General features: G+C 43.0%; 1 protein-coding gene across 2 annotated transcripts in view; it reads right to left on the bottom strand.

Annotated features, from left to right (window-relative positions):
• The window catches only part of FBXO34 (F-box protein 34), a 69,440-nt gene extending 50,653 nt beyond the window's left edge, over positions 1-18,787 (bottom strand). Inside the window, exon 1 of one of the 2 annotated variants that reach the window (XM_034768037.1) lies at positions 18,647-18,787. The gene's annotated coding sequence lies outside the window, so the exon portion shown is untranslated. Of the gene's footprint in view, positions 1-18,564 lie in introns of both variants that reach the window. The other variant, XM_034768038.1, reaches the window with a different exon arrangement.
• Between the last annotated feature and the right edge of the window lie 274 nt (positions 18,788-19,061).

Genomic DNA, 19,061 nt, shown 5'->3' with positions numbered 1-19,061 from the left:
AGTGTAGATACAGCCTGAAGATCTGCAATGAAACTTAGGGCGTGTCTTCACTAGCAATGTTAAAGCGCTGTCACAGCAGCACTTTAACGTGGCTGTGTAGTCGCGGCAGAGTGCTGGGAGAGAGCTCTCCCAGTGCTATTAAAAAAAACACCTCCACGAGGAGCGTAGCTATCAGAGCTGGGAGCACAGTTCCCAGCACTGGTGCACTGTCTACACTGCCACTTTCTTGGTAGTCCATCGAATCCGATGATAACAAATCTGTGCAGATCATCAGTTGTTGGTCTTACGGTGTGCCCTCTGGTGACTGTACAAGCCAATTCTAGAGGTGCACATTTTGCTGCAGATGGTGCATGGGAAGTTTGCGGTCAGTGGATTGTGCGCTGCTGATGCTCTGTGACGTTGTTTGCATGCCTCTTGTAGACACCGGCAGCGGTCTTCCTCAAAGGCGATGCAGGTATTTCTGACTGTTGCACGCCACTGTGTTCTGTCGCTGGCGGCGTCCTCAAGGTCCCTAGGTTTGATACTGCTGTACTGCAGATTGGCTTTGATGGTGTCCTTGTAACGTTTCCGTGGACGACCTATATGCCGGATGCCCCGGGAGAGCTCATCATACAGAAGCTGGTGGGGGATTCTGTTGGCATCCATGCGGCTGACATGATCCGGTCCAATGTAGCTGTGACTTCATGATCATCACTTCGATGCTTGTCATCTGGGCTCTCTCGAGGACTTCGAGATTGGGCACTTTGTCTTGCCAGCGGATCTTCATGATGTTACGGAGGCAGCGCATGTGAAATGCTTCAAGCTGCTTGATGTGACGCCTATATAGTGTACATGTTTCGAACCCGTACAAAAGAGACGAAAGAACAACAGCTCTGTACACAAGCAGTTTTGTTGACATCCGGATGTTGTGGTGATTTAAAACTTTGACACGCAGACAGCCAAGTGTCTGGCTTGCTTTGGATATTCGTGCATTGAGCTCATTATCCAGTGCTCCATCCACTTTACAGCCGTGCAACTTGCTGCACTCCAGGCTGTGTTTTTTCATACCCCTGAGCGAGAAAGTTGCAGCGCTGTAAAGTGCCAGCGTAAACAAGCCACAAATCAATGCAAGAAATGTTACCAGCATAGCCATTTGCGTCAGACCCATCCCTCATTTTCTTTCACTTCAAGAGTAAACAAACTTTAAAATAAAGATGCCTCATGGCAGCATATTATTGTGCTCCTACTACCCCAACCCTAGCACAGCCTCATACACCACCTCATACCTCTGCCTAATGGAGATCAGAGCCAACAGCCCCCTCCATTGAGTCTGAGGCAGGCTCCTCATGCCAAGAGACTCTGACAGGCAGTTTATGAAATGAAAAAGGTAGTTACAAGCTGATGGAATATAGCTCTGAGGCTGCTCTAAGTTATGCTGGGGATCGAACTGGAAAACCACATGAAATATACACTACATTTTCCATAGTGATCTTAAAGTCCTAACCACAAGATTCCCATTCAAGTGAAAGCCAATCCGAGAGAGACACAAACACTTGTGAAATGCTTTCTAGATGTATTATGTAAAAAAAAGTCAAGCGGACCTCTTGTCTACGATGGTGTTTGAGATATTCAACAGTCATATCACAGCAGAAAGTATTCTCCTGACATGTTTAGGGAATTAGTTCCTTTTATGGGAGTATACAGGAACCAGACACTTTTTTTTTTTTTTTTAAGTGTTTCTTTGAGGTAACAAGAACTGGCCCAAGGGACAATATTTACCAGTTCCAGAGAAGTATTTTATCAGGAGTTCACAGAGTGATTTAAGTCTGTGAACTGAGCCACCTGCACAAATGCACTTTTATTCTGTTTCAAAAGCAGACAAAAGCTTCCTCTAAAGCTTTACCCAGTAATTCCTCTTTGACCTCATCTCTTGTGTCCAGGGCCATGTCTACACCACAGAATTGAAGTGATAGGGTAGAACCAGTTTAAACAAAAAACATTCAATGCGAAAACACTAGTCATGTGAATCTGAACCACTGGAGGTTTCACCCTGCTTCTAAACTAGTGACATTCTAAGCTGTTTCAATTGGAATGCCTTCTGGGTACCTATCCCACAGTTCCCAGCACAGTGGGTACAGTAGTAAGTCCTATTTGAACTGATTCACTCAACCATTTTAATGCCTCCCACACAGACACTGAACTGGTATTTAGCCTTGCAGAAGTCAAATCTAACCCAAACTGTATTGGCCTAGGTGCAAGCCAGTTGGAACACTTGCAACCATGGATTCAGGGTGTTTAACAAGCATGCCCAGGCCAAGACATTCTTAACATGGTACAATTTCTTCAGTGTACTTAACGCTTCAGAGCGACACTTGCTTTAGAGAACTTTCACAGAGAGTTTCCAGATAAATTGGTAGAGTGTTTTAGAGTTTTTCCACATTTGCTGGAGGTACATCTCCATTTTTTTAGTGTGCAGCCCAGATATGAGTCATGACAGCTGCAAGCAGCTTTGTTCTCTAGCTGACATTCATAGGATGAGATTACAGTTTATCACTGGGGGGAAAGTGTGTTCAAGTTTTGTTCCGATTAAGTGTCACAAGCCACACCTCGGCTGCTTGAGGGCTATCAGAATCCATTGTCATGTCATTACAGTGCTAATCTATTTAGTAATGGAAGTCACTGGAGTTGGAAGATAAATATTTAAGCCCTTTTTTAAAAAAAAAGTACACAATATCTCATTTTGTTCTTTGGTTCTTCCTGCCCACCCCAATTTACTTTGAAGAAATTTGAGGGTGTTGCTTAAAAGACGCAAAGAAGTCTGGTCTGGAAAACTGATTTTCAGAACACCTGCTTTGGTCTAACTGCCAAGACAGAGAGAGAGATTGCTGGTTTATTTGATATGATCACTTCCTGTTCTCAGAATCAGCCCTAGCACACAACAAGGCCAACATTTTCAGACTTGAATGCCTAACTTTAGGTATCAAGTATCAGAGGGGTAGCCGTGTTAGTCTGAATCTGTAACTTTAGGTACTTTAATAAAAGAGGCCTGATTTTCACAAATGCAGAGCAATCACTGTTCCTATTATCTTCCGTGGGCAGTTACTGGTATAAATCACTGCTAAGTGCGCGTTACATCTCCTCCATGCCCAGTTGAAGTGTTACAGCCTCACACTATAGAACCTGGTCCTTTAGGGTACGTCTATACTTACCTCCGGGTTCAGCGGTAAGCAATCGATCTTCTGGGATCGATTTATCGTGTCTTGTCTAGACGCAATAAATCGATCCCGGAAGTGCTCGCCATCGATGCCGGTACTCCTGCTCTGCGAGAGGAGTATGCGGAGTTGACGGGGGAGCCTGCCTGCCGCGAGCGGACCCGCGGTAAGTACTTTGTGGTTCGAACTAAGGTAGTTCGACTTCAGCTACGTTATTCACGTAGCTGAAGTTGCGTATCTTAGTTCGAACTGGGGGGTTAGTGTGGACCAGCCCTTAGTTTCAGCTGTAGAAACTTGTGCTTACAGCTCTGGAGGTCTCAAGTTCAATTCCCAGTGCTGGCCAGCACACTGGCATTCAGCCTAACTTTTGGCACCTGAGTTTTGGCCCATATGCACAAAGAACTGAAATGCACTTCATCCCAAAAAGAAACAGTGAATATGTCGTAAAACGGCCCATGTGGATTACATGGATGGTTGAGCGCCGGGCATAAAGGACCAGAGGCCTGGCATACCCAGAATCAGATCACTCCCGCCAGGTGCAATTCTGTTAGGGAATATCAATAGTATGCTAAAAAGCCACTCAGATTTATCATCTTACTCTTTAATTTTTTATTTTTTTTTTAAATCTAATATGCCCCTATCCCCCAACCTCGTATCTATCCCGGAAGATTGATGAGCTTCATCTGTAACAAAGACTAGTTCATTCTGGTATGTGCTACATATATTTTTTGAATCTTAGGGCCTTTATTGATGTAATCAGCAACATTTGTATTTTTGAAGCTTTTTATTAAGGCAAAGTTGCAATAAAATATTAGTATTATATCATACATTACTTATTATTTATTCAGACTCGTGTGAATATTCAAAGAACCGGACTAAAGATTCCAGCTTGCTCTTCTCTTCTGAGTACACTAGAATCAAATTTCTGAATACCTATCCTCATTTTGGTGCTGCTCTTGTATATATACTTGATGTAAAGACTTTTCCATTACAAGGACAGTCCATATTTTACTATATATCACAATTCCATAGGAGAAGTCATTTTTCCAATAACATACAATACAAAGACTTGCTGCTAACAATAAAGAAAAATGTAGATCCTTTCCTGGAGCACTGAGTAAGCAGGTCAGAGGATATCTAGGAAGGCTGCATTTTCTTATAAGGTGAATCTGTAATAATTTCTTCCCCAAACCATCTAATTCCCCACATATTCAAGTATGTCCCCCTTTCCCAGCAGCTCTTCCAAAAGAGCACCTGATGTAAAGTGTTACCTGAGCCCAAAACAATTGCTGAAAAGGATGAACTGCTCTCCTTTTTAAAGGAGTGCTATATAGACATGTATACTGTATTATTATTCTTAACTATTGCACTAGTGATCAAAGCATGCAAGAAAAGAGAATCACATTAATTGCACAATCTCATTTTGGCATCATAAGCGGACAGAGCTTGAGAACGTACCACACCCTGAACCATTCTAACCTCTGGCTCATTTGATCTGCTAATTTTTTGTCCTCCTGAAACCCATACTGTGCCTGAAAACTCCCTGTAACATTCACCAAATACCATGTTTGCATTGTTCTTTGCCAAGGCTGTGGATCAGCAAGGCAAGTTGCTATAGGCGCCTCTGAAACAGACAAGGGGACACCAGGCAAAACTCTTGAGCATTCTTTGCAGAGCAACAAGAAGGTCTTTCTAAATACAATCCTAGAAGATTGGCAGTTGCCACCCATAATCCTCAAGGGAAAGAACAGGTTTACTTAAATTTAAGGTTCATAAAAAGCGTACCCGTCTGTGTACCTCTGGATGTACATACATCTACCTAAAAGCAAATAAAGGAAAAACATTCCTCCCTTAAAAAATAAAATCACTCATCCACCCTCTTTACCTCATTCCCTAATGCAAATGCCTGAAAGTTGAACCTTGCACTGCACCCTGAAAATCAAATTCCGGCTACCTCAGAGCAGGTAAGGAAGCCACTTCCAACATTGAAAACCTTCCATGGACAAAGTTCTACACCAACCCTGCTTGTCTCCGTGTAATGCTATCTCGAGCACCTCCGTTTATTAGCAATAGTATTGCCATAGACCCTATGATCCCCAGCCATGGACCAGGAACCAACTGCACTAGGCACCATACAAACCCAGAACTAAAAGATGGTCCCTGCCCTGCTAGCCTTGGTTTCTAACCGTTGTAATTATCATCATTAAGTCTTCTTACACTGAATTAGTTTGCCCGTGTTGCTACAACGGTATACCTGCACCGTACAATCAGTCTCTTGCTACAACGGTATACATGCACCCTACAAAGAGTTTAGCATAATCAGTCTCTTGTACAATGCAAAAATGCAGTTATAGCAACACAGCAGCAAGTTAGTTCAGCATAAGACAATGAATTATGATTCTTATTGTATTCTGTCTCCAGCTGACTACATAGTAAAGATTTCACAGATGCTTTAACTACAGTGAAATGCTTGGCGGAAATATATTATTACAGTTAAATACTTTATGGCCCTCTCTGATGCCCCATCCACACCCCGGCCCCGTAACCCTGCGGGGAGGGCAGCAACCCCATAGTCCTAGGCCCTCTCCAACAGCCCTATTCCCTCCCTCATTATTCTTCATTACAAAAATAGACTTAACACTACAGTAGCTACACGTCATTACAATCAGGTGGTATGCACAAAGTTCCGGGAGTTACTTTGAAGTGATGTACCTTAAGTAACAGCCGATGAAAAACTCTTTGCTCACGAAAGCAGAATCCTCATCACTAAATAAAATGGGACTATACACTGGAGACGGCGTCAGCTTCAGGATTAGCAGTCACCAGGTAAAAGTGATACCTGGACATCAAAGGAAGTGAGAGTAGAAATGGCAGACCCTTGGAGGAGGGGACTGGAATAGTCTCACTGACAGTTATATCCTCAGCCAGTTGGATGTTGGAATAAAGGCGGAGTCCATGATCGCTCCAGAGACAGACACAGAATGCTAGAACTCTAATCTCCAATTGATCAGGACTGTAACTATAAGTTAGCTTGACTGTTGCCTACCCTGTATACTAGATATGAGGTTATTTCGTTTAACTTTGATTTAATTCAATCTACTAATAAACTTCAGAACTTCCAAACCTAAATGGCACTGGCCACCCCATGCACCAAGTCACAATGTCCAGAGTGGGGAGCCCTCCGCCCCCCAGGGCCACCCATTCACACCAAACATCCATTAGGGTTGCAATGCTGGGGTAAAAGGTTGCTGTTGTGGGTGGTCAGTGCCTCCTTGCAGGGCCTACCTTAGTCATATGCAGCATACATGGCTGCGTAGGGAACCCCTGGGTCTTAGTGTCCCCCCTCCAGCCTCCTCCTATCCCTGTTCTAATCTGACCCCTCCTGTGGGCTCCCACCACAGCTGGCTGTTGCAGCCTGGTGAGAGGGGATCTAGTACTTAAAAGTGAAAAAGCCTTCCAGCCTGCCAGACCCATTAGCACAACACTGAAACTGTTAAAGAGCCATTCAAGGTGTAATGAAGCCATTTGCCAAGCTCCCTCCCCGCCCCATACTGTCAGTTTCTGAATTTACTGACAAAAAGTTGTGAATTACTGTAAATATTTACTCAGAACATGTTAGTCTACAGGACATTAGTTTAACATTTGCTTTAAAATATTTCATTAGTGTGTTGCTGAAGATTATAAAATCACATCTCTACAAAATCCTTGCATAGATTTGTAGATGCACAATCTGAGTATTCATCTTTAGCCTTAAATGCTTTGATCATCAGACATTTTTTTTTTTAAACAAATCCTTCAAAAGACCCCTCCTTATCTAAAATACACATGCGAGCCCGGGCTGCCGTTGGGCATAGGGGCACCAGTTTAATAATACTGTATAGGGCCCCATAAATCCTAAGGACAGCCCTGCCTCCTTGGCACAGCACAGAAGAGGTGGCAGTGTGTGCACCCATTGAATTGGGAGGCTACATCCTCCACTTCCAGAGGCACAAAGAGACATTGGTTACAGCGGTGAGGTCTAGATCCAACAAAAGCACTCACTATGCCTCGCTAGATGCAGATGGAAGGCGGTGCTCCTGATTTCCAGTGCTACCTAAATTCTGGAAGCGGCAGCAGATCAAAAAGGACTCCCAGATGCTAATTTGCTGAGCAAACTCCCATCCTCAACAGATCAGCAGCAGGGAAATGCAAAATCTAAATTTAAAAATGTATTGCTATTTTCTTTTGAAATATGTTAACATGCAGACACAGGGAAAAAATATCTAACCACAGAGAAATCACTATGAACAAGATTTCACATTTGGCATTCTGCCAAGCTAACAGTGAACTAAAAAATAGTCCAGCTGCACAACTAACTTCATCCCATGGCACAAATTTTAAGTGGTTAAGATAAAAATATCAAGAGGGGGAAAAAAGAAAAAAAAATGAAATTCTGTAAAGCAGAAGTTACTTGAACAAAATCCTTGACCCGGTGATTAAGAGTAAGGAAAAAGTAAGCTTACTACCAGATTACTAAGAAAAGAGCCAGGCTAAAAACATAACAGAAAAAATATACGTTATATTTTAATTATTTTGAGACCCTGGTGTCAAAGAGACGACTAGTTAATATACAAGCATTTCCAATAAACTAATTGATTTTCATCCCTTCCCACACTAAAAAACAAGCTTTTTTCTGCATTTTTTTCCTGCATCATGGCTCTGTCCAACCTGAAAGACTCCATAAGCACCAGCGAACAAGTGAGACGAGCACATCACAAAACCAAAAGCTGAGCAATTGAAATGGGAAGGAATGTTCAGCAGGCTTCTTGAAAAACAAAATACCCTGAAGTTGAGTAAATGTTGGCCTTAGTCGTCGTTGCTATGTCTACAGAAGACACTAAGGGCTGGTATACACTATAAAGTTAGGTCAAGCTAGCTAAGTTGCTCAGTGTGTGAAAAATTCACTCCTCCAAGAGATTTAGTTAAGCCAACCTAAGCCTCGGTGTAGACACCACTAGGTCCAATGGAATAATTCTTCCATCAACCTAGCTATCATCTCTTAGGGCAGGTCTACACTACGGAGTTAATTAGACCTAAGTTACACAACTCCAGCTACGTGAACAACATAGCTGGAGTCGACATACTTTAGGTCGACTTATCGCTGTGTCCACACCACACTGGGTCGCGGGAAGAGTTTCTACTGTCGACTTACCTTATGCTTCTCGTTCCGGTGTCGTACCGGAGTCAACGGGAGAACGATCGGCGGTCGATTTAGTGGGTCTTCTTCACTAGACCCACTAAATCGACCCCCGGTGGATCGATCGCCGCAGCATCAATCCACGATAAGTGGAAACAAGCCCTCAGAGAGGAGGATTTACTACCGCAGGAAGAACCTCTTTCATCACAGTAATAAGCATTTACACCACAGCACTGCAGCTGTAGTGTTTCTAGTGTAGACATATCTTCGGAAAAGTTAAGGCTAAAAGTGTGAAGTCAATGTGCATAATTTAAAATTAATTCACCTTAACTTTCCTGAGTGTCTCTGTGTAGACAAGCCCTAATTGAATGTTTTGGAGAAAGGATATCTTTAATAGGGATCCAATACACCAAACCCTTTATACTGCAAAAGCTCACAATACACATGATCAGAGATGCCCTAGAACAGGGGTTCTCAAACTAAGGGTTGGGACCCCTCAAGGGGTCACGAGGTTATTACATGGGGGGGGGGAGTCGCGAGCTGTCAGTCTCCACCCCGAACCCTGCTTTGCCTACAGCATTTATAATGGTGTTAAATATATTAAAAAGTGTTTTTAATGTATAAGGGGGGATCACACTCAGAAATTTGCTATGTACAGTACAAAAGTCTAAGAACCCCTGCCCTAGAAAGTCCTCCAGCAAAACCAAGGAAGACCAGACTTGACACACTCCATATCCCCAAGGTTAAAGAGATGAGCAGAAAACCAAAACTGCTTTTTATAAAAATATTTCAGGCCTTCTTCATACAGTACTTCAAAGACAAAAAAAGCACAATTCTGTTTTTTTAAAACATTTTGCAGTTCACCTTTAAAAAGATCTAACTTTACACCACACACTTTAAATTGTATATTATGTTTGGATTTATTCATTTTTGTATTTTAGCTATTGGACACTTTTTTCTAGAGAGAGTCTTTGTATTTATATTGGTCTTCACTATACAGTAATAGCTGCTGAGAGAAAAAAGACATCTTAGCGCACTTCCTTAATTAAAAGCTAGTAAAATTCTAAGCACAAATCACAAGCCAAGCCAAAAATAGTTCAGAGCTGCTAGGAATGTCTGAAGGTAACAAAATCCTCAATTACATGCCTGTTGCTTAGGCTTGCCAAAAAAATGCAAATTTGTTAATTTCATACACTGTAATCAGATCCCAACAAAGTGATGAAGTTAGTTTATCCCTCGTACTTCCTGCAGACGGAGTCAGCTGTATGTGAAATTATTTTGCAGTATTAAACGTATTACCCTGAATGTCAGTTTTGCTGAGTATGGCATACAATATCTTGAACATGCCAAACCTAATCTGTACGAGATGTTTAGAAAGGTGGAAAAGGAAGATTTTCAGGTGTACCCGAGATATCCACTTACAATATTTATCTATGGACAGGTTAACTGGAACAAGCGCTGTCAGCAATGAGTATTAAATACGTTAACTTTGTCCAATCAGGCTTCTTCAAAGAAAGATGGTTGCCCTGATTAGAAACTCATCCTCTCACACTGCTGATTAGGACGGGAGTAGGGTGACCAGACAGCAAGTGTGAAAAATCAAGACAGGGGGTGGGGAGTAACAGGAGCCTATATAAGAAAAAGACCCAAAAATCGGGATATCTGGTCACCCTAGATGGGAGTATATAAACAATACATCTGAAGAGAAATCCAGATAGCTAAAACCCTGAAGCTGAAAGTCGCCATTACTCTTCCAAAACTGGTTTACAGAGAGGTCTCTGTTGTGTATTCTAGATTCAGCGCACAACTTCAAAGAATCTTCAAAGTCTAAGAACATAAGAACAGCTATACCGGGTCAGACCAATGGTCAATCTAGCCCAGTATCCTGTCTTCCGACAGTGACCAATGCCAGATGCTTCAGAGGGAATGAATAAGACAGGCAATCATTCAGTGATCCATCCATCGTCCACTCCCCGTTTCTGGCAAACAGAGGCTAGGGACATCCTGGCTAATAGCCATTGATGGACCTATCCTCCACTAACTTTCCTTTTTTTTTTTTTTTTTAACCCTGTTACAGCTTTGGCCTTCACATCATCCCCAGCAAGGAGTTCCACAGGTTGACTGTGCATTGTGTGAAGTAGTATTTCCTTTTGTTTGTTTTCAACATGCTGCTTATTAATTTCATTGGGTGACCCCTAATTCTTGGGTTATTTACTCCTTCACATAACATTTCTTTATTCACTTTCTCCACACCAGTCAAGATTTTATAGACTGGTATCATCTCCACCTTTAGCTGACTTTTTTCCAAGATAAAAGTCCCAGTCTTTTTAATCCCTCCTCATACAGAAGCTGTTCCATACCCATGATCATTCTTGTTGCCCTTCTCCGTACCTTTTCCAATTCAAATACATGTCTACCCTGATATAACGCTGTCCTCGGGAACCAAAAAAATCTTACTGCGTTATAGGTGAATCCGCGTTATATCAAACTTGCTTTGATCGGCCGGAGTGCACAGCCCCCCACCCCCTGAGCGCTGCTTTACTGTGTTATATCCGAATTCTTGTTATATTGGGTCGCGTTATATCGGGGTAGAGGTGTATATCTTTTTTTAGATGCGGCAATCAGATCTGCATGCAGTATTCAAGATGTGGGCATACCGTGGATTTATAAAGGCATGATGATATTTTCTGTCTTATTATCTATCCCTTTCCTAATGGTTCCTAACATTGTTAGCTTGACTGCTATTGTGCATTGAGCTGATGTTTTCAGAGAACTATTCACGACTCCAAGAGCTCTTTCATGAGTGGTAACAGCTAATTTAGATCCCATCATTTTGTATGTACAGTTGGGATTATGTTTGCCAATGTGCATTACTTTGCATTTATCAGCATTGAATTTCACCTGCCATTTTGTTGCCCAGTCACCCAGTTTTGTGAGATCCCTTTGTAACTCTTTGCAGTCTGTTTTGGACTTAACTATCTTAACTAGTTTTGTATCATCTGCAAATTTTGCCACCTGTTTACCCCTTTTTACAGATAATTTATGAATATGTTGAACAGCACTTAACATAAGAACAAGAATGTACTTGTTCCAGTACAGACTCCAGGAGGAACTATTTACCTCTCTGCATTCTGAAAACTGACCCTTTATTCCTACTTTTTGTTTCTTATCTTTTAACAGTTACTGATCCATGAGAGGACCTTCCCATGACTGTTTACTTAGATTGAGGGACCTTGTCAAAGGCTTTTTGAAAGTCTAAGTACACTATATCCACTGGATCCCCCTTGTCCACATGCTTGTTGATCCCCCTCAAAGAATTTTAATAGATTGATGAGGCTTGATTTCCCTTTACAAAAGCTATGTTGACTCTTCACCAACAAATAGTGTTCATCTATGTGTCTGATAATTCTGTTCTTTACAGGAGTTTCAACCAATTTGCCTGGTACTGAAGTTAGGCCTACCGGCCTGTAATTACCAGGATCGCCTCTGGAGGTTTTTTTTAAAATTGGTGTCACATTAGCTATCATCCAGTCATGTGGTACAGAAGCCGATTTAAATGATAGGTTACACATCACAGTTAGTAGTTCTGCAATTTCACATTTGAGTTCTTTCAGAACTCCTGGGTGAATACCATCTAGTCCTGGCAACTTATTACTGTTTAATTCAACAATTTGTTCCCAAACCTCCCCCAACACCACCTCCATCTGGAACAGTGCCTCAGATTCACCACCTAAAAAGGATGGCTCAGGTGTGGGAATCTCCCTCACATCCTCTGCAGTGAAGACGGATGCAAAGAATTCATTTAGTTTCTCCGCAATGGCCTTATCCTTGAGTGCTCCTTTAGCACCGCGATCATCCAATGGCCCCATTGATTGTTTAGTAGGCTTCCTCCTTCTCATGTACGTAAAAAAAAAAAATGCTGGGGTTTTTTTTTTTGTTTGTTTTTTGAGTCTTTAGCTAGTTGTTCTTCAAATTCTTTTTTTGGCTTGCTAAATTATACTTTTGCACTTGACTTGCCAGAGTTCATGCTCCTTTCTATTTTCCTCAATAGGATTTAACTTCCAGTTTTTAAAAGGATGCCTTTTTGCCTCTTGCTACGTCTTTTACTTTGTTGTTTTGCCATGGTGGCACTTTTTTGGTCCTCTATGTTTTTTAACTTGGGGTCTTCAGTCTCTCTACTGATCCATCACCGTTGCCTCACAACCTTACATTATACAGCCTTCTTTTAAGCCAAAAGCCCCTCAACAGCCCCTCTGTGGCACTGCTTTGGATGATGACTGCCACTTTCTTCATGACCTTGATCAAGATACTTGCTCTACATTCTACATCCTGAATTCTATTTCTCCGAGACAAGCTTTCAAGTTCACACAGAGCTGAAGGTCACCTGAAGAAGAGTACTCTGTAAGCTCAAAAGCTTGTCTCTCTTACCAACAGAAGTCAAAAGACATTCTCTCATCCATCTTTTAAAAGAAGATAGGTGAAACAATCCACATGGACTCAAAGAACAAACTCTGCATCTGTAATCTATATGTAACAAGCAGTATTCTTTATCAACATTATATATGAAATAAGAGATTGTGAAATGTTATGTTAATTGGTAAAAATGCATATTTCATGCAGTAAGGGATATGAATATGTTATGTCACCTGGATGCACTTTTGTATTCCACCCATCTTGCATATAACCCAGTTAGTCACTCTCTTGTATTGCTATTGCTAACAATTCTAGAACATCTTGAGTATTACTTATGTAATGAAGGCAGACCCTCCTTAACGGACAGCCTAGCTTAAGGCAGACTTATTTTGATTTGGTTTTATTTTTTTCCAGTTAGAAGAATAGTGACAGATGCAGCAAAAGAAGTTGGTAAGCTACAGTTTCAGAATCCAACCCCCTCTGAGAGAAGATGACGTATCTACTACAAAACATGTTTTTTCACCTTTTACCAATACTCATGAAACAAGAAATAGAAGGGGAGGTGTTAAAGGAAGTGGAAACAAACTGCAACACAGTCTACACATTTCAAGATGGGTTAAGTGACTTCATGTAGTCCAGAAGAGGATTCCATATTTAAATAAAGTCTTCTAGTAAAAAGACCCCAAGTCATAAATTAAAAAACATACTGAGCAAAAACTAGAATCATGAATATTAACAGACCAGGTAAACTGCATACTGGATAAAATAATACTGACAGAATTTTTCTGAGCAGCTTTATCTTCAGACTTAAAAATCCTGCCTGAAACAATAAGAGCATTTGCATATAAAAATGCTGCTTCAGACAATGAATTCAAGTGAGGATCCTTGAGACTATGTATGTCTCATACTTAATTGCTGGACAGTGGGGCGCACTTATCTCAATTCAACCAACAGAAAGCACTGGATTTCCAAAGTCAGAGAAGCTACAGGAATGAGGATCTGCCTACGGGCGGGGAGAGGGGGAGGGGGAGGAGGGAGAGAAAGGGAACAGTAGCTGAGAAATAAAAAGGAGATTCCCAAAGCTATGGGGAAGCTTGAGAATAATACTGAATAACTCACTCTGCATAAAGCAGTTCTTAACAAATCGGTTATATCAACACTATGACAGTTTGCACAAAAGAATTTGACTTTTAAGAATGAAAAAACTAGATACCACACACAAGAGTCTATGACCTAAATGATGAAAGAATAAGTAGTTAAGTGAACCACAGTACCTGCTGAATTTTTAATCACTAATGTTCTCCTGGCTCCCAGCAAAGCAAGCATTCATTAGCTTCCAAGCCCTACAAACAGGAGTATACAGTAATAAATTAGAACAGCAAGATTTTCCCTGGCAGAAATTCAATTTCAAGATCACCTGAATCCATTACTTTACAACTAACTGAAGACACTGCATTTGTTGATTTTTTTTTTAATTCTCCTGCATTACATTCAATATTTTAGTTTTCCCCAAGTTATCTGGTTCCAATCAGCTCAAACATTTCTGTGTAAGATAATGTCACTTAGTGTTACTTCTGAAGAGCATCTAAGGCTAGTATGTTTTCACTCTTCAAGCAGTATTTAGTAGTCACTAGAATGCCCACTGAAAGAGATGGTTGAACTTCAGAGAAAAGTGAGTGTGTGTGAGGATTAATTTTGTAATCACATGGACAGTAGGAATAGCAAATGGTACAGCAGATTTTTCCCCTACCACAAAAGAAAGAGGTAAGATTCTTTGGGGGAAATGACAGAGGGAGGAAGAAACGAAACATATGCTAATTCCACAACTACAGCCAGATTCTGCTAAGTGTGGCAACTCTCCTAATCTCATTAATCATGTTTTAACAAGAGCAATATTCACAAAAATGAGTAAGTCTCAGCTGCACTAATCTTTGAACATTAAAGCTGAGCAAAAAGGCTCAAAATGGTGTTTTTAAACAAGTTTCAATTTCACTACTGTATATAGCAAAAATAAATCCACAGTTTTCTGTACAGCACATAATGTTAGTGAAAGCTACCTTGAAGGTTACAGACAAATTTCCTCATTTTGCAAGCCAAAATCAGTTTCTAAAGACTTGAACGTTAAATGAAGTGACCAGAAACGCCATAAATTGTCTTAGACATGAACAAAACTGTTTTGTGTATTTGTATAGAAGACGTTTTGGGGAAATATATACATTTAATTATTAACTGGAGATATGCGAGTTTTCGACGCTGCTCTATCCTTGAATCATAGGCTCTGGTAACAGACTCAGCTATAAATGTGTCTTCTTGATGGTTGCTTTTTAATAGCAACCTTTGCTAGATTCCTTACCAAAAAAAAAAAAAAAAAAAAACAACAATGATATTTTGGTTGGATCCAGCTACCTAGTCTGCAGTTTGAATATATTTACATCCACATAATTTTTTTTTTTTGGGGGGGGGGGGGAGAGGGGGGGGGGGGAAAACAGGGACCAGTAGAACACTGAATCCTGTGCTACTTGTCCACTATTACAATAATTGTGCTACTTTGAGAATTATGCTAAAATGTCAGCCACAAAGGAATGCAAAACTAAGAAACTAAGGCCAGGACTTTGTAACAAATCTGTTGCCACCCAGAACTTCATGGCTGTTTCTACAGTACACAGCCACTCAGAACTCACAGCAACTGCAAAGACAGAACTCTATTCTTCCTGCTCCAGATGCACAAAACCTCCTAGCACTTGAACTAGAGGCAAATATCATAACATAAGCTTTTATCACTAACAGTTCATTAAGCCGTTCTCATTCTATCCAGTGGAACACTATGGTACACATTAGCAGGTCATTGCAATATGCTCCCTAAATCATAAAATATGCAAAAATAATTGTATACCCTTGAGAAAATAAAACATACTATTGTATCTCAATGCTCGATAAGTTGTCTCCATATGTTCACAATCCCTTTCATAGCTGAACTGATGCAAAAATAGATCTTAATGTTTCACCTACCTTTAACAATACACAGTCTGTACATTTTAAGTATTTTTAATAATTCTCTAGTCACATATGAAAGAACCAACTCAGTCACAGAGCATGGAAAAATATCTGAAGACTAGTCCCTGGTATTAAATCAAATCAGAAGCTCTCAATTTATCAGGCATATTAAAATGCAACTTCTAGTTATTAAGTGCATGTCATTAAAAAGGGCAATTTCAAAAGTGTTACTCAATTAACAGACATTGTCTTTGTTATCCACCTGCTTTTGATAAGGCATCAATCACCTTCTGGACAGTCCTCTTCTTTCCCTCAAAAGGCCCTGGTTTCTAACAAATTTACCTTTCAAGCAGAGAGCGGGACACATTACCTCCCAAAACCAGTCAATGAGGCTCTTTCATTAAGCCATAGAGAAGGCATGTAGCAGTTGGAAAGCAACACAAGGCACTCCCTTCCCCCTCCCATCAGGGCTGAACACACAGCATTCAAAACACTCCCAGTCCCTGAAGCAAAGGATTAGCCATTTATTGAGGAGGAAGCAAAACACTGAAAGATTCCAAGGGCCAAATATATCCCTACTCTAACTTCAATGAAGTTAACAGTTACGCCCTGGATTAATTTGGTCACAAATGACCACATAACTCAAATTTAACCAATATCATTTCATTCATCCAGACACACTGCCTAGACTCCGAGTACACACTTAGCAAAGAAAGAGTACAGCAGTATTTCTGCCATGGTGTTAAGCAGTAACATTAGCACACCCACAGACGTTTATGAAGTTTAGACTTTGGACTCCCAAAGCAACTGTGGCCACCACAGTGTTTAGTGTTTTCCTATAAGGATATCAGAAGGGAACCCAAATATAACAATAAGGGTTTATATAGAACCTTTCATCCAAGGACCAAAAAGAGCTCCACAAATATTCATTAAACCTTGCCACACTCTGAGAGAGAGTTATTACTCCCATTATAGAGACTAATATATGCATGTCTCACCATACAATTATGTTATGTCTACACTACAAAATTATGTTGACCTAAGTTACATCAACTGCCACCGCAGTAATTAAATCGTTTTACACGTCCACACTACGCTCCTTGTGTTGACAGTGCACATCGTCACCGGGAGCATTTGCACCAATTTAACTGTCAGTGTGGGGCATTATGGGACGGCTTCTGAAAGCTAGCAACAGTCAATGTAAGCAACGCAGCGTCTACACTGACGCTGCATCGACCTAAGCACTTTGCCTCTCATGGAGGATGAGTTATTAAGTCGATGTAGCGTGTAAGTTACATCAGCAGGAGCAACATTTTAGTGTAGAAATGTACAGAGTTAGGTCATAGAACGTCAGGGTTGGAAGGGACCTCAGGAGGTCATCTAGTCCAACCCACTGCTCAAAGCAGGACTCTGTAAGCTGCCTTGCATAGACCTAACTCTGTAATGTAGACCAGGGCTTAGTGTAAAGAAGAAACTAGGTTTTATTTTGTTAAACAAAAAGCTACAACTCGTTGTTTCAGGTGCAACCTTGAAGGGACAATATCATCTGGATAAAAATATCACATCCACTAGAACCGTATTTTTAACCTTTTATTTGAATTATTATACAATTCCCATCTGAGCACATATTGGTACAAGTAACAACTAGACTATTTTTAATAGTGAATAGAGTTCCATTGTTTGGATTGCAGTTTGGATTCAGCTTCACAACAACTTCTTTGGGGGTTTCACAAGGCAACAGGGGGAAGAGAGAAAAAACACTCCGAAAAATGGGATGGTAAAACCACAGAAACTGGCCAGGAAACTCTGGACAGGTATAAAACTTTAACTCTCTTTTAAAAGTTGATTCGATTTCCTGTTGGCAGGGTTCCTTTAAAAGACTCAATCCTTTTATGTTGCACATAGGTATGTTAAAGATTTACCAGTTTTATAGGACATGGCACACAGACCCATCTTATTCTACTGCAAAGAGTAATGAAGTCACAGGCACAGCCTGATGGCATTACCCACTACATTATAACTTCACTACAGCTGAAGCCAAAGCATCATATACCTGTCCTCCCAGCCCCACTATAACTGCAGCAGGAAGAGGATAAAGCAGGAAGCCCTACGGAGGGGGCATCCCAGCAACAGAGAAGGGAAGTGAGCCCCTATAAGGGCTGCGGGTGTCCTAGCCACATCAAACCTTCTGCAGGGGGGTGGCTCCTCTATGAAGGGACAAAGACTGTGTTGTAGACCGATAACGTGAAGCACCCTTTAAATGCAAAGAAGGGTACGCGAGCCCCACCAGCGCTGGGGGACAGGGAGCCCGGTAAAGGGGTGCCCCATCCATATCCCCGCAGCGGGGGGGCAATGGCACACCCTGCAAGAGCGCCCGGTGCCCATGGCTGCAGTAGGGAAGGGGGGAAAGGGAGCCTGATGGGGGGCTGCCCCAGCCCCACGGCCGCAGAGGGAGAGCGCCCGATGGGGGGCTGTTGTGGGGAGAGGCCCCCCTGGTCTCGAGCTGCATAGAGGGGAGTCAGCCAGGGGGGCCCGCACCCTACGGGGCCCGCGCCCCTGCCACTCCTGCTCGCGGCGGGCAAACCAGGCCCGGTTGCCGCTGCCTGGCGTTTGGCTCCGGCCCGACCGCCCTCGCAGACGCAGCCCCCTCCCGGCCCCAGCGCCGCCGCGGCCGGGCAGGAAAGACCGCGGCTGCGTCCAGGGCCTGCTCGCGGCCCCCTCTCCAGCGCCCGCCCGGCCGGGTGGGCCCCACGCCGGGATCCCCCCTTCAGCCTCCCGAGCGGGACCCACCTGCCCGGCCGCCCCGGCGCTCCGAGCCCCCGCTCCCGGGGCGGCGCAGGACCCGGGCCCCTCCCCCGAGCCGCGGCCCTACCGGGTCCAGAGCGCGGGCCCGCCTGGGTCCCAGAGCAGCGGGGGTCCCGGAGCCGGTGGCGAGCGGGAGGCTCAGGAGACCCCGGTCGCTCGGCGCAGCCGGATCCCCCCCAGCGGAGCCAACTTGTTCGGGGTGGAGCCGCCGCGGCCTCGCCAATCCGGGCCCGGGGCGGAGCCGGCGCCGCAGAGCTGGGCCCAGGCAGCTCCCCCTCCCGCCCCCCAGCGCCAGGCACCGACCGGGAGCCTCGGGGGGACACCGGCCCCCTCCGGCCCCCCAGCGCCAGGCACCGACCGGGAGCCTCGGGGGGACACCGGCCCCCTCCGGCCCCCCAGCGCCAGGCACCGACCGGGAGCCTCGGGGGGACACCGGCCCCCTCCGGCCCCCCAGCGCCAGGCACCGACCGGGAGCCTCGGGG

This window comes from Trachemys scripta, chromosome 4 (genome assembly GCF_013100865.1).
Source record: "Trachemys scripta elegans isolate TJP31775 chromosome 4, CAS_Tse_1.0, whole genome shotgun sequence".
Lineage (NCBI taxonomy): Eukaryota > Metazoa > Chordata > Testudines > Emydidae > Trachemys > Trachemys scripta.
This window is presented reverse-complemented; position numbering and strand designations above follow the sequence as displayed.